We start from the raw sequence: 25,871 nt of genomic DNA, 5'->3' as shown, positions 1-25,871 counted from the left end.
TGTGTGTGTGTGTGTATGTGCAAGCAGGTGAGTTAGCTTTATGCCCTTAAGACAGGGTCTCTTACTAAACCTGAAACTCACCATTTTGGCCTAGACTGGCTGGCTACCCAGCTAGCCCCAACACTCCTATCATATCTGTTCTAGCTTCCTGCAACACTTGGGTTGCAGGAATATTTGCATACACACCTGGCTTTTACAATGGTTCTGGGGATCTGTTCTCAGAGTCTCATAATTGTACAAGAAGGGTGTTTACCTACTAAGCCATGTTTCCTGCCCTGTTTTATGTTTCAGTGCTTCATTTCTCCTCAACCATAGTCTCTCTCTCTCTCTCTCTCTCTCTCTCTCTCTCTCTCTCTCTGTCTCTGTCTCTGTCTCTGTCTCTCTCTGTCTCTCTCTGTCTCTCTCTCTCTCTCTCTCTGTCTCTCTCTCTCTGCCCCCTTGTGTATGTGTATGTGTGTGTGTGTCTCACCCATATATAGTTTATATACATATATATATGCATATGTATAGTGTTTGTGTAAGTGTATACTATTCAGATGTCATAGTGTGTTTAATGATAATCTTAAAAAGAGAAAGGCCAACTCCGGGCGGTGGTGGCGCACGCCTTTAATCCCAGCACTTGGAAGGCAGAGGCAGGTGGATTTCTGAGTTCGAGGCCAGCCTGGTCTACAAAGTGAGTTCCAGGACAACCAGGGCTACTCAGAGAAACCCTGTCTCAAAAAAACCAAAAAAAAAAAGAGAAAGGCCAAGACTGTGGCTCATTTGGAGTATCTAATACATCATCAGCATGATTATTCAGTTTTGCTATTCCTTATGTAAATTTCTATCTTTGAATATCAATTTTTTTGTCTTGAGTGAAAAGATGGCGAATGCAATGAGCTCTGCTCTGTTGTGGTTTTAAGTTGCATCTTTTGGAACAGACACATCATCCTTTGAGAGAAAAGGCACATTGTTAAGCTTTTTAAAAGTTGTACTGGGAGTCTTGAATATTTTGCTAATATTTTTAACTCCACATTAGATGTTAATAAGAATTTTAAAAGTGACTACAATATCACAGTGTTCATTGCATTGCTCATTGAAAAAGGCAATGACTCAATTTTATAGTTGTTTCTTATGCAATTTAGAGAACTGCTCAGGGACTTGATAACAAGGAGGACTCCAAACCTGATGTAACGAATCTAGCATGACCATTTCATTTCTCTAATAGGATTTAGAGTTATTGTAATTAAGAACAGACTAAAGCATCTCCAAAATATATTATGAATTACTGTCTTACTAAGCTCAATATGATCTACCAATACAAACTTTCCCTAAACTTTACAAAACTGAGAAAATATCTGTTCCTCACTACCAACTTTGGTCTTCAACCTTAACCCAGCATTTGAAGGACACTTATCAGACTTCAAAGTAGAAATAAGATGTATTTCACTATTTTATTTAAGGCATATCTAATTATTAACAAGCTTCTGCTTGTTCAGTACTCAACAATTTGTGTTCTCTCATGAATCAAGAACCTTTGGAGATTGTGTTCTCTCATGAATCAATAACCTTTGGAGATATGGTGATTATGCACTATCTGGTCTCCTAAAGATCAAGGGAAGGACTTAACCACTGCAGAAAGGTGGTTCAAATCTGAATGCTCTATTGGATTGTGTTTCTATTTTAGTGAACTTTAAATTGACAAATGTATTTGCAGCTCAGTTGACAAATACCTTTGTAAGTCAAACAAAATTGTTTTAGAAATACAAAGCTAACTGGTGAGTAGCAAATGCTTGAGTTCACATCTCTCCACATTTTTCCTAGGAATTTACCCATCTCTTTTGCCAACTACATCATCGTCTGAAACCAATTTGATGCTCTTAAGATCTGACTTTGCTGTTTTCCTGGGACAGGGAGTGTTGCTGTGATGCTGCAGTACATGAGGCCCATGTCTGTGCTTAGACAAACCATGCCTACCACAGGCTACTCCCTCCAGATGACTCAGTATGGTACAAATAATATGGCTGACCCATTTCTTGGCACTGGACTCCTTTGTTGAATCTAGGTCAAGGACTCACAAATGGTTTTGCTGATTCTTACATTCATCCTCCCTGGCACAGTTCCTTCATTAAGAGTCCAGCTTACATCTCAAGATCATTACTCTCTTTAATGTCATCTTTTCTATGTTCTTCCATGCAGTCATTTCTCTTAAAAGTCCTCTGTTTTTGATACTCAATATCTGCTTCTCAGGAGACTCTGAGTGATATGTCAGCTCAATGTCTTTCCCAATGCAAACTCCACAATCACAGCACAGTGAAGAAGACAAGGCAAAATGGCCCATCATAATTTGGCCACAGATCTTCTATCTGGCTGCACTTTTATTTCTCTAGCATCCAGGTATTCCTAGCAGTCTTTACCTTTGACAATGCTGTTTTCAGTCTTAAGAATGTTTTTTGTCTGTACTTTGTATGACAAGTGCTTCTTTGAATGACTCTCTGCTCCTATCCTTGAATAAGCTTTTTGGACACCTCTATTCAGAATGCAGGCAGTGTCCTCTTGCATACATGCGTTTTTCCCCCACTTCTCATCATTTTGGCATGCTCGAAGATCGGCTAATATTTCAGCATATCCTTCATTTGTGATCATCTGTTTTGTTCTTTATGACTAAGTCTAAACTATACAGTTTTGCTCAATACATTACATTTTCCTCAGTAAATTCTGTCAGATTACATATGATGTCTAAGTTTCCTAGTTATGATTATACTAATTCTAGCTACTTGATTATATCCCATTAGTGGTTTGTGATCTCTAGTAATGAAATATTTTTTGAATTGGTGCTTTGAAAGTAGGCTTCTTCTCCCTCACCTTATTTATACCTGCTAGTTTTAGCTTACATTGGCATGGTTTATTATAAGTCATTATCCAGTGATTTTTCTTTTGTATTTGTATTATATGTATGCATGCAGATATATGCACATATGTGTGCTTGCGCGTGTACCTTTTGTGTGTGTGTGTGTGTGTGTGTGTGTGTGTGTGTGTGTGTGTGTGTGTGTGTAGGCCAGAGGACAATCCAGGCTGAATCTTAGGAACCTTATTTCCATCTTTGAGGACAGTCTCTTCTTGACCAGAGCTCACCAATTAGTCTAGATTGGCTTGCTAGTAAGTACCAGAGTCTTTTGGTCTCCACCTGGCCAACATAAGATTACAAACATGCCACCATGACACTATACTTAAATGGCTTATAGGGATCAAACTCAAGTTCATATGCTTCAGAGAAAAACACTTTTCTATCTCTCTTGTTCAAATAGTGATTTCTACAAATAGTACTCCTTTGGCATTTTGTTGAAGGCTTTCTATTATGAAAAAGCATTTTTTTTGTATATGATATTTCTATTCTTCTATAGTAATACCCTTAGTTTTAATATGAAAGATATGTTTGACTCTTTGTATTCTTTTACAGTACCTACCTTAGAGTAAATATTTCTTCTAGAAATCTTGGTCTATTATAATATGTGATGCCATGATACCAATATTAAGTTCTGAATACCTCTTAGGTATAACTGCTCTTGGTCATAACATAGAACTAGGTAGCACCCACATTTACTTCTATGCTTACTTTACTTTCTCTATCTACAATGAAAACTATTCATCCACTCATGTACCTTTGTTACCCAGATGTCATTTAATATCATTTTTAACCCTGGAAACAGTCTTTCTAATAATGAGAGACATAATTGTTTTTCTTTTTTTTTTAAGATGTATTTATTTATTTCATGTATGTGAGTACACTGCAGCTGTCTTCAGACACACCAGAAGAGGGCATCAGATCCCATTATAGATGGTTGTGAGCCACCATGTGGTTTCTGGGAATTGAACTCAGGACCTCTAGAAGAGCAGTCAGTGCTCTTAACCACTGAGCCATCTCTCAAGCCCCAGTTGTTGTTTTTCTTAATATTATTTAGTCAGTGCATGCAAGTGTAGTCAATTACCAGACACTGTTGGGCTAACAGCCCATTTGCAAATATGCTTGCCTCTTTTCTTTTCCAGACCTGCCTTCCATTCCTGGGAAGCTCACATTATCTGGCTAGATTCCTGGCTATATAGGAGGATTTCAGTCAGTATTTTACAGCAGAACACCTGACACCTATACCAGAAAGACTAAAAACCCAATAGCTGCTTAGTTCATGAGGATTTATGCCTCAAAAGTCCCAGTCTGGTGCTGAAAGCCCAGAGGAATCCTGGAGAGCAAGTGGTCTTCAGTCCATGCTGGATGGATAAAGAAACTGAATTTCTCTCTCAGTGGAGGATGGCAATAATCTGGCAGCAATAGCAACTAACTCACCAGCAAGATGTTTAAGCAAGTAGGGAAAAAGCAAGCCCATTTCCCTCAGATCTCCTTATATATAGGACTCTACTGGCCACATATCTTGTCTAGATTTCTAAAGTTAAGCCAAGGATGAAATAGAGTGACTTTATTTAATTTATCCTTAGATGATGGGGCAGTAGCAGCCAGTCTGTTTCACCAGGTCTAGTAGAATTTGAGATGAATCAAATTCAAATTCAATCATTATTATAGATCCAACATCTAGACTTTGGAATCTTCTTCCTAGATCCCTGCCCTGAGCTTCTACAACATTATCTATTTCACCGGTGAGTTAGTGAATTATTGCATGAGTGAGGGTATTGTAAACATGACAAAATATCTAAGTATAAAGTTGCATACAAATCCTCTAAATCTGAACAGTTGCTTGCTCAAGTCATGTGACACACATTTGCTGCATAATGAAAGCTTTAATAAGACAGGGCAGTAATCACTTATCAAATATAGTGATTTGTTGAGGTGTGATGGGAAATCTACAACTGAGCTGGCATAAACAGCATTAAGACATCATAAATGAGAACAGCTACCAGTTAGGAAGACTCTTGTCTTAGTCACGTTTTCTATTCCTGCACAAACATCATGACCACGAAGCAAGTTGTGGAGGAAAGGATCTATTCAGCTTACATTTCCACATTGCTCTTCATCACTAAAGGAAGTCAGGACAGGAATTCAAGCAGGTCAGGAAGCAGGAGCTGCTGCAGAGGCCATAGAGGAATGTTACTTACTAGCTTGCTTCCTTTGACTTGCTCAGCTTGCTTTCTTATAGAACCCAAGATTACCAGCCCAGGGATGGCACCACACACAAGGGGCCCTCCCACCCTTGATCACTAATTGAGAAAATGCCTTACAGCTGGATCTCATGAAGGCATTTCCTCAAGGGAGCTCCTTTCTCTGTGATAACTCCAGGTTGTGTCAAGTTGACACACAAAACCAGCCAGTACAACTCAACAGTCAATACTTAAAAGCCACTGTCTGAGCCTTGGAAGATGCCCTGACTCATTTTTCCTGGATCCAAGATGTATGCCACATGTTCTTTCTGCACTAATTTTCTTTACAACAGTGCCATAGTTACAAACCTGAAAACTGGTTCTGCAGAAGAAATTGTAAGAGAGTGGACATGGCATAGACATTATAAATTGCTGTCATGTAGTAATTTATTATTCTGTCTATATTAAATATACTTCCTTTCTATGCAATATGAACTTAATAGTTGCATTCTTCAGGAACTTTATAAGAGCCTGATCCTCACCTTTTCCTAGGATAGGTGATAAAAATATCTGACCTCACTGCCAGAAAAAAGGAATGTTTGGGAAGATATAGCCTGTGACTTCCTAACTGTGTCCCTCCAACAACGTGAAGCAATTTTATTTCACACATGATAACCTAGGAATCCACCCAGCCTGGAAGATCCTTCAATGAGACTTTTCTCTCATAACTTTACATGGTTGTCATACTCTAACAACTATGACAGGATAATGTATACCACCCTTTGAGTAAACATTAGTGGACTTGGAAGTGAATGCCCTCCACTAAAAAAAAGGCTTTAATATCCACTAAGCTTCATTTATTCACTGAAACACTAAAACTTAATGTGTCCAGTTTTTTGCATACTTGGACCAAATATAAAACATTCTCAACCAATAAGTGACATACACGTTGTTCACGCAATTTCCGCCCCTGAACTTTACGCTATCCCCAGTCTTTGTACTTTGAGATCTCTTTCATCACACAGCTTGGTATTATTTCTTACAGTTCAGCATTTCCTCCCACATCTCAATCCTTACTCCTTCCCCAAGTGTCATGTATGTTATGGATCAAGATTGAGAGAAGCTCAAGGTAATGTGAAGGACATCTGTGCATGATTTTAACAACAGAACTTACAGCTCAATAATTTGATTTCTACATCAAAGTGTCTCTGAATTAGAATGGTCACAATATATACTCATAGGAAAGTAGCCTAGTTTATTGTGTCATATGTCTATTGTGAGAAAGTAGGATAAGGGATAGGATAGTCAAATTTAAGGTTCTAGAAACCTCTGAGCAGTAAAGAAAGCATATTACACAAATACAGAATTTAACTAAGATCTGACATGCAACCATAAAAAGCCATATTCTCAGATTATGGTTAAAGGGTTTATATTCTCAACCACTATAGGAACAAAAAAATGGTGTTGGCCACCTGGGCTCAGCAGAGAGTGAAAGGGGTATCATGTTGATGCTCAGTTTCTTTAGAATGTCTTGATGTCTTGACAAAGACGCATTCTGACAAATACCACGAAAGTATAGGAGATGAGAGATATCCACATGAAAATGGATTGTAGGGTAGCACTGAGAAGTATTAAGAAGTATGCCACAGAATTTAATCACTGTGCAAATATATTATGCTCTAATACAAGTTCACAATGACTATGTTTGTTGAATGAAGTAAAAAAAAAAGGAGAGATTCCTATTAGTTCATTTTCTGTTGTCCACATTTATAATGTACTATTATAGAGTGGGCAACTTATAAGGCAAAGATTACTTTGGCTCACATTTCTTGCCCAAGTTTGAGAGGTTGGTAGTGGCACTTTTGCTGTCAGAGTCCCAAAGTGGTGATATTCACAAAATACGGGGAAGATTTGTGTCTTGGGGTCTCTTGATTAGTCTCATATTTTAACCATGGGCATCTCACTATATCGGCCTTTCTTGTTACAGCTACCTTGAAAAGGCACCATCTCTATGTACCTTAGTTTATTTACATTTCTATACTCACAACAATTCACAATAGGATTTAAATTCCAATATGAATTTTGGAAGCAACAAATCATGTTTGAATCAAAGCACTTTCTCATGTCATGGGAAGTAAATGACTATTGAACTAGGGTAAGACAGCATCACAGGTGTAATGATTATATAAAGAAGATGGGATACATGTAGAGATGTAAGAGAACTTTTGTTTTATCAATATATAAATGTACTAGAATAAAATGATAACTGAGACTTTTTGGGTTGTTGGCTTGGTTGGTTTGTTGGTTGGTTGGTTGTCTTTTTTTTTTTTTTTTTTGACAGGGCCTCAGTAAGTAACTCTAGGTAGTCGAAATTACTTGAAGACCAGGCTGGCCTCAAATTCACAAAGATCCGCCTGCCTCTGCCTTCATCTTCAGTGTTGGGACTAAAAGTGTGAATAATCATGGCCAGGACTAAACACCTCCATGTTTTTTAAGAAATGTGGTGGACATATGAATAGAAATGTTGAAAGATAACTACAGACCCATGCTGTAAGGCCTATACTATATACACTATTTTGAACAGAATTTGAGATGAAAACTGAGTGATATGTGTGTCTAAGACCTGGAAGATGCTCAATAGGAAACCTCTGAAGAAATCTGGAAGCAGCTCTTGAGAACAGCATCCAGAGAGCTCAGCTACACCATCAACAGCAGAACATCAGTGAATGGACTACTGCTTCCCTGAGTCTCTTCACCCACTCCTATTGCAACCTAACGTTGCTAAGGGGAGCAAAGAAAGTGGGAATGTTATGCTGGATGTCAAGCAGGCATTGTCATTGTCTCAGTGTTAATCTCTGATATTCTTAAGTCACATCACACTGAGGAAGAGAACAGGTGAAAAGTGGATGGGAGATTGAATGTTGTTTTAGATTTACTTTTAATAATGGAAGGTGACACTAGTCTACTATTACCCAGAATGGCTAAGAAAGCTAGAAACTTTGTTTTGAGAGGAGAGAGAAGAAAGAGTTGGTAGAATGGCTGGAGGGCAGTGGGAAAAAAAAAAAAACCTGACCTTATTGTATCCTTTTTGGCTCAGCTCATTCAACAAATAGACTCAAGAAAGGTCAGGGCAATAAATATTTTTGCTCATACACTGGCATAAAACTGAAGAGAAATACATGAGTGGTGCTATAATTGGGAGATTTTCTTTTCCAATTTTACAGAAAATTCTGATTTTCAAATCAGAATTGAACTTCTACTACTTTCATGTATTCTCCAAGAATGTAAAACTCTGCTGTAAAAAGGATGTTGAGAACCCCTGTAGGAGCAGGGGCCACGGAATTGAAATTTTTCAGGGGCAGAGCACCTTACAGTCATCAGCACAGAAGAGAATGATATGACTTTAGTACCTCAGCCACCCTATAGTATCTGCTTGCCACTCCCTGGAGACAAGACTCCACACCATCTTCTTGCTTCACCTTATCTTGCAGAAAGTATCCCCAGAACTAAGTAGTCATATAAATGCAATCCCAGTTCACTGTCAGAACAGGGCTCTTTTAAAAGAACTTGCCAAAATTCTCCCTTTTTAACAATAACATACTTTGTAGGCTCCAAGGAGCTAAGGATGTTAAAAGGGAATTTTTGTTTACAGAATGTCATTTGTGTGCTGATTGGAAACTATTTTCTGATCTTAGTAGACACTATGCAAAAACCTGTTGTTCTTAGTCTTGGGGCAAAAAATCCAAATGAAATTAACTAAATTCCTGGAGACTTGGTCTCTGTCTTTCTCTCCCTCTCTCTCTTTCTAGAAAAGATGCTCTTATCAGATTTATGGGAAAATCAAATAAAAGAGTAAACTTCATTGGCTAAAGGTTGGTGACTTTAATCCTCCATAGCCTTAGCTCAGTCATCTTTCTCCTAGTGTACTTTTCCCTCACACATGCCCTGTTGTTTCTTCCTCTGTGCAGCTGCACACACTCCTCCAGACACATGCAATATTTTTTGTCATCCAGCTCTTTTCTTATTATTATCTTTCAGATGTCAGCTCAAATATTACCATATGTAAAATGCATTTTCTTACCTATTGGATACTTGGATAGCATAATCTTGCTTCTGTCTCTCACAGCATTTATCACAACCTATGTATTTTGTCCATTTATTTTCCACCTTCTCCAAGGGGTTCTGAGATATGTGAGAGCATACTTTGTCAATCTTATGGGCTGTAGTATTCAAAGTAGGACAGTTTGTGGCATGCTACAGTAGACACTGAGTAAATAAATATGTGTTGAGTGAATGACCCTCAATGACTGAAAGTCTCTAAGAAGCTTGACTGAAAATTCTGAAAGGAGAAAGCAAATAAGAAATACAGCATAAGAATAGTTCCACTCTATTTCTGTGTAGGTAACACAACAAAACTTTGCGCAAGAGAGCACCCATGTATACAAGAGGCTGCATGTTTACAAACAAAGGGAACCAAAAGCTAAAGTTGGGCAAACAGCAGCTTGGTATTCTCTGACACCAAACACAGCCCCTGTGAAAGCATGTAATGAATTCTCATCTGCCAGAGCGTTTTCAGACTAGTTGAACCACGCCAAGCAAAGGCCTGGGCACAAAACTAGTATTTGAATAATGTCATTTTCAGGAAAAGTTGAAATGATCTTACAGACTAAGTACCAGTGTTTCCTGGTATTTCCAACTAGCCTGAAATTAATATATTTTGCTTATAAATTAAACCAAAGACCTAGATGACATTGTAATTGAGGCATAATGTGCTCCTGAGATAAAAAGAGACATTCTTTGGAGTGAATGTGGCTGATACACACCTATGTGCAGTGTACTTGAAGCTCATTTCTTGAGGATATTAGGTGCATTTAGTATGACATTTAGGTCTAAGTCTTTAAGCATGGCCCAAGATTTCACAGTTGCTAATTGCAATTCTCCTCTAGTACACTCAGAGTATTTTTTCTAATTTTATTCCTTTCTTCTAGCAGGTAAAATACTGCCTTTTTGCTTTTGAATGTATACATCATTCGCTGGAATGTGGCATCCTGTAAGAAACATAGGATTTTGGATTTACATTTGATTGCTTAATTTTAACATTTCCAAATTAAGTTGCAAAAAATTATTTAATCTGAGTATCAGTATTTTGATTGGTAAATGGAGAATAAAAGCCCTTGATTTTGAAGTCCAAGGAAGACCCTGATGTTGACTGCCTGTTTGTGTAATAAAGACATGTAGTGGTTTAGAGAAATAGTTCAGCACTTAAGAACACTGTCTGTTTCCCAGAGAATAAAGGTTCAATTCCAACCACCCACATGGTGGCTCACAACCATCTGTAATTACAGTTCCAGGAGATCCAATGCCCTTTTCTGGCTTCCATAGGTTCTAGGAACACATATGGTACACATGTGGAATACATCTTTAGTAATGTTTACAGTCAGGCTGTCTCTGATTCCCAGACATCAAGCAGGATGGATGCATTGCATGGAAGAAGAATCTTGTTAATATGTGTCTCAGAGGATATTGCAGTGGTGGAGGAGGGGAATACTTAGCCGTTACAAGGATGGTAGATGTACCACTGGAAGCTCTCTAATAGTTGTAGATAAGCATGACCTGAGTAATGTATGCTCTGGTACCTAACAGAGAAGGTATTGTATGCAAAGTAGGACATTTCTGAGGACTCAGTGAGTTAATGCATATGAATGTGTTTGACACATAAATAGTTCTTTGAATTTTCTATTTCTTCTTTTCTATTTCTACCCAGAGATGATGTTTGAATGAGACTGTCTCCTATAGGCTCATATTTGAGTAGTTGGTCACTAGCTGATAGAACTATTTGTAAAGGGTTAGGAGATGTATCACTGGGGGCAAGCTTGATGTTTTAAAAGACTTCTACCATTCCCAGTGCTCTCTCTGCTTCCTGATTGTGGATCAGGATGTGAACTCTCACTTGCTACACCGACATCCTGTCTCCCTAGCTACTGTCATACTCTCTACTATGATTGTTACGTACGCCGGTACCTCTAGAACTGCAAGCTCCAAATAAACCCTTCCTTTTATAAGTTCCTTTGATCATGATATTTTATCTCAGCCATGTAAAAGTATCCAAGACAATTGATTATATATAAAAGAATTCCTTTCTGATTATGAGAAGAAGTAGCTTTCAATAATGGCCAGATATGGGCTTCCAAACATGTACCCTGGAGTTTATTTCTAAGGTTTCCATCTCACAGTTTACAGGTATGGGCAAGACTCCATTGTAACTTCTTGTATCTTAATTTTTCCAACTGCCAAATAATCCTATTTTGTTATGAGTATTTATTGTAGCAATCACATGAGTATAGATATTTGATTTTGTGTGGTAAACACTGAATAAATGTCAACCAGCTCACCTTCAGCCATCTTTACAGATGACCTTTAGATGTGAAAGAAGGTTTTAATTATAATAAAATATAACTTAGAAGTAAATGGAATTGTTTTTCTGATGTGGTACAAAGAAATCTTTAGACTCTGCATTTGAGTTTATTATATCCTCTTTCCAGGGCCTTGGCCATTTTTGTCATGAATCAAAAAGTGAATGAAAAATATAAAGAACAATATGTATATGCCAGAAGCTATAGACATGGTTTTGTATTCCATGACCTTTTATCTTTCTGATATCACACCAAGACTATGTTATGTTATATGGGAAAATAGAGCTCCAGGATTTAATTAAGGCTCAAAAACAGCAAACATCGACTGAAAGAAATCATGTGATCTTTTTAAAACACAAGGAGAAATCCTAGATAGTAAAACCACATGAAATATGTTTTGTTATTAGTCTGAATATGGAAATTAAATATAAAAGAAGTTGACACATCAGTCTTAAAGCCAAAGGGTGTAAGGGTCCATGATTTGCTGAAGAATAATACCCTGGACTCTAAAAGTATGCAAAACCAAAAAGCATTTTATTTGGCAAATGTCCAGCATGCTGGGGTCTACCATTTACCAAGATGGGCATGCCTAAGTGAGCTCCCAGGCCCAATTTAAAGCACATTAGGGGACTTCCAGGGAGGAGTAGGTGACCTTTATCTTAATTGGTTGGCTTTGTATCTAGAGACATTCTAGAACCATTGCTGGGGGTGGGGCTGTGGGCGTGGAAACTGTTGCTGGGGAAGCCTGGAAACTGTTTCTAAGTATGTCTGGAAACTGTTGCTGTCCCATTGCCTTTTTATCAGGTCAGGTGGTTGGATAGCTGTTGATGGCAGGACAGCTTCTGATTGGCTGCCAGAGGACTGGCTTTTATCCAGTAATTAACTTGCCTGGACTTGCCCAGTTCTTAGAAACAGGGATCTAGGCCTAGTCTCCTGAACTGCCATTTGAAGAACTGTCAGCCTGTCTCAATCCTCTCAAGGGAACTAAAATTTGCCAACAATTAATAAAACTGAAAGTATTCAAGGCCTCCAGAGACTGATAACTACAATACTAGTTCCCAAGGACCAGCCTCTACTTGGAGATGGGTTCTGAGGAAGGGCTATCTGGGAGCAGTGAAACAAATGACTTGAAGTCAAATCATGGGTTCAAGTTGGCAACCTGTATTTTGTTGGAGATAGCTTTCTCTGGAGATCTCTAGACAGTTCTCTATGTTCTACTTGAGACAGTTCTGCAAGCATTTTCCGTTGCTATTCTAAGAAACTCTCTGTATAGTTCATCTCTTGCAGAGTCTTTTACTTTACATAACAATTCAGTCATTTATTCTAGGTTTTCTTCTGATTATCTTATGAATCAGCATCCTGTGACCCCAACCCCTTAATTCTTAGGATACAACAAACAAACATTTCCTTTTAACATTGTAAAATAATTCAGAGATATACTTGCCTCTGTTAAACACTGGCAATAAGATGCCTGGATAGGACTCCATCATGAAATTACCATTGCTACCACACCTATGCTTGTGTCCAGGATGACCTTGACCTCAGGAATCTGTTTGACTTTATATCTGCCTGCTTTTGTATTTTCTGACAAGCTGGCTCATTAATGCAGCTGCCTTTGTTCCTTCAGATTTGCAAAGGCCCTCTTAATTCATATTGCATCCTTATTTTTTGAGAAATTATATAATTTTGAACCCATGATCTTAGAATTCCTTTCCACAGTATTAAGGGTTGTCCTGAATGTTCCAGCATTAGGAAACTATTTTGCCACATTGGCCACACTTTTACCTCCCGGACATGGGCCATCTCCAATTATCATGGAGTCATTAACATTAGCAGGAATGGCATTACTTGAAGGAGGAACATGAAATATGTACATTATTATACAAATAAGTCTTATGCCCATGGCAGCCACCAGTACTTATGGAGGCCCAAGTCAGCTGGCCCTGTACAGGGGCAGGAACCATGTCATTCTATGCTCATCAAGGCCATGCCAGACCGGCATCTCCCCCTCTTTGAAAAGTTGGTGCCTTGATTTTAATTTTCAGCCATTTTGTGTAAGCCCTCTGACCTACCTATTGTGAAATATAAGATAATAGTGTTGTTTTAAGTCTTTGTATCCCTAGTTGGAAACCAGAAAGATCATTGTACTTGATGGATGATCAATGTGTTCTTGAGTTTGATGTCCAAAAATTTCATAGAGAAATTTTGCATCTATTGTATCAGATAAATTGGTCCAGTGTTTTTCTTTTTATTGTCTTGGTTGGTGTTGTACTTTTATTAATTTTTGTGTAATAGCAATGCTAGCCTCATAGAATGAGTTTGGCCTTGTTATTTGCCTTGACATTTTAGGTAATAACTTGAGGAATACTGAAGTTAAGCTCTTCATTAAAGGCTTTGTTGAACAGGTTGTGCATTTGTGTGTGTGTGTGTGTGTGTGTGTGTGTGTGTATAAGTGTGTGTGAACAATTAAAGAAAAGGAGACCATGAATTTGAAAGGAGGCAGGTTAGGGGTTGGTGGGTACATGAAAGGGTTTGGAAGGAGGAAAGGAAAAGTAGAAATGAAATAATTATAATCTAAAAAAATTATTAAAAGAATTTTGCATGAATTCCTTGCAATCCTATGCTTTTATTGTTAGGAAACTTTTAATACTGCTCTAATTTGCTTGTCATAGATGATGGTACTGATTTAATTTTGGTAGGCTGTATATGTCTAGGAATTTATCCATTTTCTTTTAAATTTGGCAGCTTATTGGAATAGAAGCTTACAAATTAGTCTGGAATCTGTTAAAGTATTTCACTTTTCATATCTAGTTTTTATCAATTTAGGGCTTTCTTGCTTTCAATAGATTGGCTAGGATTTTCTCAGACTTATCATTTCATTTGAATTGTTCTTTGAGTCTCACATTTATAATTTTCTTCTACTTACTACTTTAGGGTTTGACTTGTATTGTTTTTCTAATGCTCAGGTGCATAATTGGGTTATTTATTTGAGATTTTTACCTTTCCTTAAGGTTAGTATCAATAGCTATAAACTTTACTCATAAACAATCTTGCATGTGTTCCAAAGGCTCGGATAAATCATGTTTTCATTTTTATTGACTTCTCAAATTCTTTTAATTTCTTCCAAAACTGCTTCAAGGACTCCTTACTCATTCATTCATGAATTTATTTCACATTATTGTGTAATTCTACAGCTTTTATTGCTACTGATTTCTAGCTTTATTTTTCCCAGATTACCCTTGCTCATTTATTCTTCTAGTGAAATTTATTCCTTCCTGTGCTCATATTTTTCTTCCTCTGTATATTTCTTGTTTAATTATTTCTGTAGCTCATAATCATGAACTGCCTCAGTTTGTATGTGTTTTGAGCTATATTTATGTGTTTATAAAAATTTAAAATATAGCAATCTTATTAGTCAGTTATTTACTTTGATAGCTTGAAATACATTGTTGCATGCTTTCCTAGATTTGGGGAAATTTCTCCTATCATTATTATTGAAAAGTTATTCTTTCAATGTGTGTAAATGCAGTTTTTATTTCCTCACATGATGAGCTAACATGAGAGCTATACCCAAGCTGTGTTAATATACAGCTTATCTCAGAGTGTTTCCTTCTTTATTGTAACTATCTCTAGGATTCAAATTGTAAGCTTCTAGCCTCCACACAATCTAATCTTCCAAGCTGCCTGATTCAATCTGGCTTCTCTTGGCTTCTGACTGAATTGCTCTACTTGGCCTCATACTAATTTTGATAATATGTTCTAATCTTTCAACTCCTTCTTATTGTCTGACTCACCTGTATCTAGCTTGTACTCTCTGTAACATCTTCCTGTAAGACTGTCATGGTAAAACTGCCATACACACCACCACAACCAAGTCTGTATACCCTCTTTTCTTTCCCTGCACTGTCTTAAGTAGCCCCTCTTTCCTATGATGTTCTTATTAGAGTTGGGTATACCCTATCTGTGACTCATCCTGTCAAATGTTTATTTGATTTATCATTTTGTCTGCCCCTCAATTAGACATCACGTTCAAACATGGCTGCTTCCTTCTACAAACTAATTTTGCCTTCATTGTATTTCAGTCAGATCATGCTATAATCCAGGGCATGTCTGCATTCTAACCAGATCATATAGACCATATATACAAGGTCTTTGTATGTGATTGCCTGCTAGAGAAGCCATGTTGCTGGATTAAAATTCCACTACAAACATTAAATTCTCTCTGTATGCCCATAACACATACATTTCTGCCTTATGTAATATCTCAATGATATTTAATGTTCCTTTCATGGGCTTTTAAAAATTAATCATTGGGACTGGAGAGATAGCTCAGTGGTTAAGAGCACTGGCTGCTCTTCCAAAGGTCCTGAGTTCAAATTCCAGCAACTGCATCATGTCTCACAACCATCTGTAATGAGATCTGATGCCCTCTTCTGGTGTGTCTGAAGACAGTTACAGTCTGCTTATATATAATAAATAAATCTTTGGGCTGGAGCAAGCAGGGTGGGAGACAGTGGGGCCAGAGTGAGAAGAAAAAAAATAAAAATAAAAATAAAAATTAATCATTGACATTGATTAAGTTATCAGCTTTTCTACCTTGTCTTCAAGCCATAAAAATCTATTCACCACATGGTCCATTCTATTGGCTAGGCTTTCTGTCATACTATGGCAAGTAACGAACTAAACTCAGTTGTCTTCACACAAAAAGAAGACATTAAAGTAGGATAGAGACCTATTGAGAAGAAAGGTGCCAGTTGGAGTATATGTGGATGGAGAAGGGGAATGGGGATGACTAAACTTTATAAATGTATGAGAGTATCAAGTTATGAAAATTAGAGAAAATGGAAGAAATGTTTTAATAGATATTTCTCTAGAAATTACTTACAAGGGCCAATAAGCTATTAAAAATCAACATTATTAATCATTAGGAAATGCAAACAAAGCACAGTGAGATAAATATACTTTATAAGCACTGCACTGGACACTATGGAAATAAACAAACAAAAACCCACCCCACAATACAAATTAGGAAACAATGAGAATTGGCAAAGATGTGAAGAAAATTAAAAACTTACGTGTATTTTAAATTGAAATATAACGTAGTGCAGCCACTGGAAATTACAGTATGAAAGGTCCTAGGACAATTGAAAATAGTTTTCATGGAAGTTATCAGTCGCACTTCTGAATAAATGTGAATTTGAGTTATTTTATATCATACTGTTTTTAGCATTATTTAAAATGTTCTTAAGAGGTACAATAATATAAATATTAGTTGCTGGAGAAATGGATAAATAAAATGTGGTATACAAGTCAAAATACAAACTGGACTATGAAATAAGGGAAAGTGCATTTAAAATTATCACCAGCATCAGTAGTTAAAAAAATTAATTAATGGCCTGTTTAGGTGTTTGTGAATCAAGAATTTTCAAGTGACTCAGTTGGACAGTTCTGACTTAACGTCTTTCAACACTAGGTGTTAAGTAGCAGATGGGGTCACTTAACTGAGTTGTTAGATTTTTAAAAGGGTTCAGTGTCAGGACTCACCAATCATTGATAACTGTCTTCAGGAAGCCTGTCCACTTGGGTCTCTCCTCAGGATTTCTAAGAGTTTTCATAATATAGGAACTGGCTTTTTCTAGAACAAGTGATCCCAAAGACCAAGGCAGAAGCTTTCATTGATTTCATGCTACAGACAGTGCAAATACACAACATTACTTCTACTATACTATGTTGGTTACTCAGGTTTGCCCTTCCACACTATGGGATAAGACTACACAACAGTGTGTAAACTCAGATAAGGATGTCACTGGGGATCATCTTGAAGGTTGGTTACTACATATCATCCTCTGCCTTATAGATAGTATCTTTTGAGAATTCTTTCTTCAATTTCTCTCCCAAATAATGTAGCTCCTTTTCATCCATACTTTTGTTACCTATATGTATATATCTATGCATTTATTGTAGGTATATATAAGTAAATATAAATATAAATATATATTTCATTGATTTATTTTCTTATTGCTGTGATGAAATATTTAACAAGATCAAATAATAGAAGGAAGGGTTTGTTTTAGTGGGTGATTTTAAAGTGCCATCCATCATCATGGGGAAGGGATGTTGGTGAGAGTAGCTCTAGCTGTGACAGTGAGAGTGTGACATGACTGCTCACAGTGTATTAAAAGGCAGGAAGCACAGAGAGATCTTTTACTACTTTTGCTTTCTTTTACCATTTTTAATTCAGTTTCAAATTCCAGCCCATGGAATGTTCTATACACGTCCACAGAAATTCTTCCCACTGCATGTAATTCTCCCTGAATTCCCTCACAGTTATATTCAGAGATAATGGTGATTCTAAATCCTACTAATCTGACAAGTCAAGATTACCCATCAAATTCAGTATTATTAAACTTATAGGGCATTGTAATCACCTGTATATGTTTACATATAATCTTCTGATGTTTACATTAGGCTGAGCACATTTTGAGCAATGTGCATTCCTTGTTTACAAATGTACTGCTTTTGCCAAAATTAACGAAGGTTGGGGGGAAGGGCAAGGCAATAACGGAAAGAAGGAACAATCTTGATTAATTAGACACAGTTGTCACAATGCTCTGTGACACACAAGAGTTCTAATTCTATTAATTAGCAGAAGATTAACAAAGAAAATGTCTTCAGAGTGGCAGTTGGGAATGAGAAGGAAGTCAGCAAAGCCTTCATTTACAGCTTGGATGCTAAGGAATGTGTGCACACTTTGGCAGCATCAATTTGCACTGCTCTAACAAGCATGTTTAGTCATATTTGTGTCTAATTTTCTTTTGTGTTCTCTTTTAGAGAATATTTTATTCACATATGCTGGCACACTAAGAGGAGGAAGGGAAGTTATAAAGTGGACTGTGGTCTTGCAAATGACAGAGAAGGAAGGTTCTCAATGCTGAGAACTTCCTAAAGTCTTTATATCTCTTTCAGTTATAAGCAGCCCCTGCTGAGAGGGCCACAGTTGCTGAAAATAATTGCATTCTTTTCCTATGACAATATTTCCTACTAAAAGAGAATTATACATATAAATATGTTGATGATACTTAACTTTTTAAATTACACAACTATAATTCTATCCTGGAAATTACTCCTATGGCTTTCAAACAAAATTCTTACCTTGCTTTTTCATAATTGTAAGTTTGTGCTGGTCTCTTCACTGGACTATGAATAAAATTATGCATTACTTAGGTTTATCATTGTGCCTGGCATATAACAGACACATATTATAGTTTATACTAAATGAATTAAACTTAGTACTCAAAAAGCCATAATGATGGTTGTATGATGACTTATTCCTATCATGCACAACACTGATTATGATCAGTGAAAATAGATCCCTTCAAGGTCTATCAGAATTGCAACAAAATTCAGTTACATTTTAGGCACATTCCTTCTTTACTCCACACAGACTTTTCAGACATCATCTAGCAACCATTCTTTTGTATTCCTTATACTGATTTTAATGTAGTTTGACTCTGTCTTCAGAATTTTGAGACCCAGGATTTCTTGTGCTTTGACTTTGTCAGGGTTGGTGGGGAGAACCTAACATTTATCTATGGGTGTGGAGTGCCACAAGCAAACCCTCACTTGGCATTTCGTTGACATCAAAGCCTGAGCTAAGATTGAGTGTTGGTAGGGTTAGTAATATTTGTCTAATTTTTGAGGTAGGGAGAGTGGGTTCATGTATAGTCCCAGAAACAGAGTCACAGAGTTGGATGGGTTAGCATATTGTTCAATTTTCCCAATCCACCAAATTCAGGATTAAATGCACCCAGTTCTTGAAGGCAGTTGATTAAACAGTTTGTATTGCGACCTCTTGGGAAGCTAGATGACCTCATCCTGAAGTCTGCTGTCTCATCCAAAGTAATGTTCCTGTTCCTTGGCTAACCTATATTCAGTGAATGGTAAACATGGAATTATAAAATTCCAACCTCAGTTCCCTGACCACTTTGCAAGGCTATTCCTAAAGCAGAGCTCCTGGAAGGATCAACTGCACCATTACTGTGAATTCTTCAACATCTACTCATATACTTCTCCCTGTGCTCCATTCTTTTTACCTCACCCACTTCCGAGGTACTAATCTGGAGTGGATCTGGAGTAATCAATTTTGTTTGTTTGTTCTAGAGAGGGTTTCTTTGTGTAGCCCTGGCTCTCCTGGAATTTGCTCTGTAGATCAGGCTGATCTCAAAGTCAGAGGTCCACCTGCCTTTTCCTCCTGAGTGCTAGGATTAAAAGCATGCACCACAACCATTTGGCAGCCAAAGTAATCTTATTGTTTGCTTCCTGGAAAACATTACCTCTAATGAGTCGCTGTAGTTAGGTTCTTTGATGTGTGGTAGACTCATAAAAATTAATATTAACTTTGTGCTTTCTCTCTCTCTCTGTCTCTCTCTCTCTCTCTGTCTCTCTCTCTCTCTCTGTCTCTCTCTCTCTCTCTCTCACTCTCACACACACACACACACATTTATAAAAGAAACCCTAATTCAGTCAAAAGCTGAGTTTACACTGATAAAGCATAATCTATCTATCAAGAGATATATAATTCACTTGTTCATTACTTTTCCTAGAATGCAGCATGAGAACTTAGCACTGATGGTCCCATATTAGAACTCAGTACTTATGAGTATAAATTATTTCCAATGTGTTAAGAGTAATGGATCTTATTATTTTACACACTGAGAGTGCTATAGGATGCTAATAATTTCTCAGGCTTATTTTGTACAACTAGTTTCATACTAAAAAATATAACATAATTACATAATTTTCATAATAACATAACAAAATAAAATAACATAATTTTTAAGTCATACATTTACTTACTTTTTCTCACACATTTTTATCAATTGAGAATTCAATATATTAAACCATTAACATTATTCTAATTAAACATCAAAATGAATCTATTTATTGATAATTAAATGGTATGGATTTTAAATTGCATATATTGTTCATAAACATAGGGATATAAAAACTCTTGGTGGTTATAAGCTACTCTGGAAGGTCTTTTCTATCTTAATGTTTCTTGGTTTAATATGATCACAGAAAATGTCAAATTGCTATGTTTTTCAAACTACTTGGCAAGAGGATGCCTAAAGTTCTAAGCTAAATATTTGGGTAATACAACATAGAGAGTAAAAATTGCTTGAGCTTTTAAGATAGGACATAAAACCAAGGAAATTCCTGCAGTTAAATATTTTTGCCTCATTTTAAATCATCCTTTCTTCTTTCCCTGCTCAGCATTTTCCTTCTGTAGAAAGAAAAGAAACATTACCACTCAGATTTGACTTGTACGAAGGGGATCACAATGTCTTATATCTTCTTAGCCATTATCTAGTAACAAGTTCTAAATGGCATTTATCAAGGGTCATCCGTCTTCCTTAGCAGTGTTGTACCAAACAATTTCATTAACTCAGCCCCCACTTACAGCCTACTAATGGTTTTTAGATTTATGCTCACATGACTACCCTCAAAATTATCAACATAGAAAAAAGACAGAATTCTTAGGTTCTATGTCCCACTTAGCCACGAATGTCCTCACATAAACAGCAAGCTGGTTTCAGCCAATTATGAATTTATGCAAGTGCTTTCAGAGAAATTAAAGGATATCTGACATTGATAAAGTGAGAGCATTTAAGCTGTTTAAATCTACCACTTGGATTGAATTGTATTCTTTCCTCTTCTTGGGCTCAGGACTTGCATATTTTCTGAGCATTTCTTTTTCAGCTCTAGTGCTCAGCAGGCTTTGTAGGAGCAGGGGGTTTTATAACCAGATGAGTAAGTATGGATGAAATCAAAGTTTTATCTTCTCTGGTGGGTGGGCTTGGTAAAGGGAACAAAAATGTTTGTTAAATTTAGAAGGCTCTTTTAATGCTTACTAACCACAACAATGTGTTTTCAGAACACGAAAATTGGAAGACAAGCATATTGCCCCTAAGCAGCTACACTCAAGATTGAACTGAACAGAATTGAAAACACTTGAGAGCAGTGACTTGCTCGAAGTTCTGTTAACTGCAAGATTTCAATTGGTCCAAGGGCATAAAAATCTATGTAAAGAATAAAAATTAGTGTATGTGAACAGCTGTCAAGAGGAAATCACTGCCAATAAATGTTTTAAAAATAACTACAAGTTTTCATTAGAGCATGGATTTTTTACTCGGCATCTATTTTCTCAAATAAATGGCATGCCCAGTTGTGCATGTTTTCATTTTAATGTTGACAAAAAGTCTACTGATTCTGGAGAATGTGAGACAGCCACATTTGAGGATTCATTGTAATGAAATGTCCAAGTTAAGGAATTGATTATATTTCCTAGAATGGCTATTTTCCAAGAATGACAATCAGATGACTAATATTATGTCTATAAAAATCAGCCAGGGATATTCTTTTATGGCCTCTAAAGGTTATTTTAGCCACTAAAATCCCTTAAAGGATATTGTCCTGTTTCATAATTTGAGTGAGAAGGAACCTTCCTTGTCCTGTCATTGACTGGATTTATGTGTTTATTTACATTTCTGTCGACCATTCTGTCTTGATCTCTGCTATATTACTGAGCATTTGTTTTGAAATTTTCAGTCTTAAGTACTTAGCTTTTTTTCTTGAGTAATCTTTTTTTATTAGATATTTTCTTTATTTACATTTCAAATGTTATCCCCTTTCCTTGTTTTCCCTCTGAAAACCCCCTATCTCCTCCCCCTTCCCCCTGCTCACCAAACCACTCACTCCTGCCTCCTGGCTATGGCATTCCCCTACACTGGGGCATAGATCCTTCATAAGATCAAGGCCCCCCCTCCCACTGATGATCGACAAGGCCATCCTCTGCTACATATGCAGCTGGAGCCATGAGTCCCACCATGTATATTCTTTGGTTGGTGGTTTAGTCCCTTGGAGCTCTGGGGGTATTGGTTAGTTTATTCTTCTAATCGTTGTCTTTCAATAAAGATGGGAAACAGCCATATCAGTAAAATTCATATAAGGCAGATTATTATACCACACACTAAGATAAATAATTGAAAGCTGTCGGAATATTCTACAATCTTCTACTTGACCTTTCTTGAACCCAGAGGGAAGTTTTTTTTTAAATTATGGTTTAAATAAATGTACCCCAAAACACTTATGTGTTAGAGTGCTTGCTCCCCAGCTGGTGGCAGTTTGGAAAAGTTGTGAGAGTTCTAGGAGGTGGAACATTATTGCAAGTGGATCCCTGTGTGGGAAAGGTTATGTTGAGGTTTTAGAGCTCTTCTACTACCTCTTGTTATTGATGTTCTGATTCCTGAGTGTAGCTGCAATATGACCAGACATCCTCCTGCTCCCGCTATCAGGTCTTCCCTGCCAGTCTTCCCTGCCAGGTTCCATGATTTCACCACCATGGTGGACTGTATCTCTATGGAACTGGACACCTAAATAATCCCTTTCTCCTTTTATTGTTTATTCCTGCACATAAAAGGGAGTTACAGGAATAGAGAAAGTAGCTAAGACACTTGTGTATCATATAGACAGTAATCCTCATTCCACCTGCCTAAGCAACATGAGGACAATCCCTGATCTTTTGTAACTCATACATTGTTGAGATTCAATTACTCCTGTAGAAGACACTCTAAGATTGTGTAGAGAACTCACTACTGCGACACTTTATCTTAATTCTTGTGTTATTCAAGGTCTTCATGGGAAATAAAATGTAATTTAAAAATTATGAAGTTTCTTATCATTTCATCTACTTTTTTCCCTATGCAGTGACTATGAGATAAACATTCATGACTCTTGCCAGGAAACATCTAGTTCATCTGCGTGAAGTTTTCCCAATTGTACCAAAAACATATTGGTAGTTTCAAGAACACTTAAAACTATTCTTCAAAAAGTTGTATATAGATCTGATTCTTTGCCTTGTTTTAAGGAATATTATCATTATATTCTACCTAACCAAACCGTAACTTGGAATGTCACCCTGATTCATTTCTTTCTCACGACAGCAGCAGCAAGTTACTTTAAACTTTGGACTCTGTCTCTGAATTATGCTGATTGCTCCTTTCTCTTAACCTAGATTGCTCTTGTTTATTCCTTATTGCAGCCATAATAATCTAGCCACCAATCTCCATCCCAACCTTTAGACCTCAGTTTTCTTTAACTTTTTCCAAGATCCTTAGTACTAATTCAGTAACTTTCATGTCACCTCTCTGAACCCTTCCCATCTTGAGCTTTCATGACACTCAATTATTTGGCATTTTTTGGAAAGTAGGCATTTGTGTCAATCACTTTTCCTGCCTGGAATGTTTTTCATGCTTATTATCTATCTTGTTTTCTTTTCTTCATTAAAGATTTTATTTGAATGGTATTATAAGGCACAGGAACAAACCACAGTATTTCCTCCCACTCTCTACTCTTACATAGTCACTCAACAATGATGACTTAAGATTGGTTGCATTTTTTCAGAGGACACAAGCTTGATGACCACCATTTCTATTCAGTCATGACATTGCCTTCTGCTTTCACAGTTTGAAGTATTATGTCCCCCTTCTCCATTTCTCCCTACTTCAGAGGCTAGTTACAAAGGAAGATAAAACCAAAGGTTCCCATAGCATCTCTTTTTGAATATGATATTTTGCAAAAGCCACCCAGAGGACTTGGAGATACCAATGTTAGCTGACTTGTTCTGAAAGTTATAATGAGAGACAGAGATGGACAGTCATGCAAAAAGCCACATACAGCAAGGTCTGAGAGTGTTCAGAATATAGAAACTCCGGTCCCTGTGGAAAGGGGTTGCCATGCTCCTGGCAAGCACAAACACTGAATCCCTCAAATTCATTCTTTTTAGTATTTTACCGAACCTTCATTACAGAACCAAAACTGGTTAAACCTCCAGTGGGAGGTCAACTTGACCTTCAGCTACTTTTCTCTCTCCTAAGACTGCAAGTGGAGAGAGAGTCTGAGAATCCAAGCTGACTGCATTCTCCCTAACATAAAGCAGCCTGAGAGATAGCTTAGTTGGTAAAAGTGCTCGCTGCCTAAGTTTGCAGATCTGAGTTTAGTTTGGGCTTTCACAGTGAAAGCAAAGAACCAACTCCTGAAAGTTGTCCTCTGACCTCCATGTGGCCATACACATGATAACACACACATATACACTGAAAAAAGAATTTATAGAGATAACCAAAACCTATAATCAACAAAATCAAAGGAGGGGGACCTTACTCCACATATTTCCAAGAGTTTTAGGAGCCGTGTCAGGAAGCAGGGCTAATACCCACATGATCTTCACCATACCATAGACTCTTCTCCAGGTAGCTTCTAGACTAAATTCTCTTTGTGTGCTCTTTCAGCTCTGTGACACACAGCTGACTCTTGTTACACTTTGTCATCAAATATCTGTATTTGAAGGATATAGTGCAACTTGTTCTTTGAAGATTTCCAGGAAAGTCAGAATGAGGCTTTATGGAGAGCTTCAACAGAAAAGATTTAAGTGGTAGTCACAGTAGATCCAGTCATCTTGAAACCATGGGGATACCATGAAACACTCTTATTTTCCATGCAGAGAAACTGAGATCCAGAAAGGGGTAAGTCATTACCACGTTAACCACAGAGTCCTGAAAGTTCAGTTATCAATACCAAAGTATATATTTCCTAGAGGGGATGATGTAGAAACCTTTTATTGCATAACACAGTAGCAAAGCACTGCATGGGGCTATTGCCTATATTGTGGCTAGTGTGCACTAGGATTTAGGATTTCAAATATGGAATGAAAAGGGTATGTAGTGTCTTGTGGGGTAAAGTGATGAAGATTATCTTTAAGCTATCATGTTTCTAGGTCTGGTGAGTTCTTCTGCCCTCAACAAATAACACTACCATATGACTCAATTATACAATTCTTAGGCATGTAGAATTCAATATCCTCTCATGTAGTTACTCATATATCCACATTCATTGCTGTGCTAGCCACAATAGCTAGAAAATGGAAGTAGTCTAGATGTTCATCAACTGATTAATAGAGAGTGAAAATGCAGTACATGTAAACAATGCTATTTTATACATCTGTAAAGAATTAAATTTGCATGTAAAGATATTGAATTATAAAAAATATTGAATGAAGTAGATAAGTACCAGAAGGACATCAGAATACCCTCATGTTCTTTCTCATATGGGAATCCTAGCTTTGACTCTTTAGTTCTGTTTAACACGGAACACCTATGGAAGCCAGAAAATTAAGTCCTGTATATAAGACTATTGTGTATACAGAAGTTTAAGCAGAGGGTAGTAGGAGATGAAAATTTCAGAGATGAGAGTACATGCCACGGGCGGGCCGATCTGGGCCTCCCTCAACCTGTGGGAGAAACGGGGGTCCTAGTCAGGTCGACAAGGCGTAGGCGA

The sequence above is a fragment of the Mastomys coucha genome, unplaced genomic scaffold (genome assembly GCF_008632895.1).
Source record: "Mastomys coucha isolate ucsf_1 unplaced genomic scaffold, UCSF_Mcou_1 pScaffold15, whole genome shotgun sequence".
Classification (NCBI taxonomy): Eukaryota; Metazoa; Chordata; class Mammalia; order Rodentia; family Muridae; genus Mastomys; species Mastomys coucha.
The sequence above is the reverse complement of the archived record's forward strand: the minus strand, read 5'-3'. Positions refer to the sequence as shown.